Consider the following 1,457-nt stretch of genomic DNA (forward strand, 5'->3'; position numbering starts at 1 on the left):
CCAGAATTTTCCTTTTCAGTAATATTTTTTACTCTTTAATCATTATTAACATCTGCTCATGGTTGATTACTTCTTCACTCCTCACACAATGTTTATTCATAGGCACACACATATATTAAGCATATTTCATATGTGTGTATATTATGTATGTCATGTATAATTGATATATATGCATATGTATAATATATAAAAATTGTTATGTAATTTTGTTATAGCTGTACATGCATGCTGATGGTTGCTGCAGTTATTTTAAAAATTTTTTCTGGGTCTTGCTTAAGATAAATTTTTCCTCTTCTGTTAATAATTTGTTTTCCTTGTGAGCTACTTTCAAATCAAGGCTTATTATGCTTTTTTATTTATACACATGTATGAATAATTAGGTATTGATATTACCCCCCACCTTAATATACTGTAAATCCTATGTGAGAACAGGAACCATTTAAAAAGCCTGCACTTTTGCTTAGATTTGCTTAGATTTAGGGTCTGGCATATAGTAGTTGTCCAATAAAATATTTTAAGGATTATTGAATGGTTCCTTGCTTTAGTATATTGCATATTAAAATAGAATAATATAGAAAAGATTAACATGGCCCCTACACTAGAATTAAATGCATTTTTTTCCAAAGTTCCATATTTTTTGATGTTAGCTTTTAATCTTCAAAAATGTGTGATCAATTTGGATACACATAGAGGCCAGCAATTTAGTAAGGGACCATGAGGGAATGGTCAATCAATGGAGGGATGATAAAGCACAATGGTATAAAGAGTTAAAGGGAAATAATGGGACAGCAAGAGTTAAAATGGGGTGGGAAATGATGGTCAGGGTACAAGAAGGTATATGGGGTAGTATAACTACACTAAAGACCTTTTGAAAAACCTATATGGAAACCTACTTCTTCTGTAGAAGCTTCTGGAAATATATACATACACATAAAAAAAAGCAGTGTAGCAGGGCGGTGGTGGCACACGCCTTTAATCCCAGCACTCAGGAGGCAGAGGCAGGATGATTTTTGTGAGTTCCAGCCTACAGAGCAAGATCCAGGAAAGGCACAAAGCTACACAGAGAAATCCTGTCTCAAAAAAAAACAAACAAACAAACAAAAAGCAGTCTAATAGAGTCATGCCACAGTAGAGACATAATACTCCAACTAGACATCTCATGCTAATAATGCTAATAAGTAAAAACCCTAGAGTCAGAAATAGGTTCTCTCTTTTTGAGTTTTTGGTCAATGGGGACATAGACTCCCAAGCAGTATAGGCTATTGCCAACACTCTTGGCTACCCTCCAGAATTCGATAGCTAACATGCTATGATGGTAGATATTTGAGTAACAAACAGGTGGAAAAAAAAAGTTAATACTCACTATGAAGCTTTTCTTGATAGAACTCACAGTGCTAGAAAATGCTATGCAAGCTGTAGGAAAAGAATAGTAGTCATTAATCTCAACTGGTTGTGAA

At 34.0% G+C, this 1,457-nt stretch overlaps 1 pseudogene; it reads left to right on the top strand.

Moving 5' to 3' along the window:
* Window positions 1–538: 538 nt before the first annotated feature.
* Window positions 539–638, top strand: LOC121822201 (U6 spliceosomal RNA; annotated as a pseudogene).
* The last annotated feature ends 819 nt before the right edge of the window (window positions 639–1,457 follow it).

Source organism: Peromyscus maniculatus, chromosome 13 (genome assembly GCF_049852395.1).
Source record: "Peromyscus maniculatus bairdii isolate BWxNUB_F1_BW_parent chromosome 13, HU_Pman_BW_mat_3.1, whole genome shotgun sequence".
Taxonomy (NCBI): Eukaryota; Metazoa; Chordata; class Mammalia; order Rodentia; family Cricetidae; genus Peromyscus; species Peromyscus maniculatus.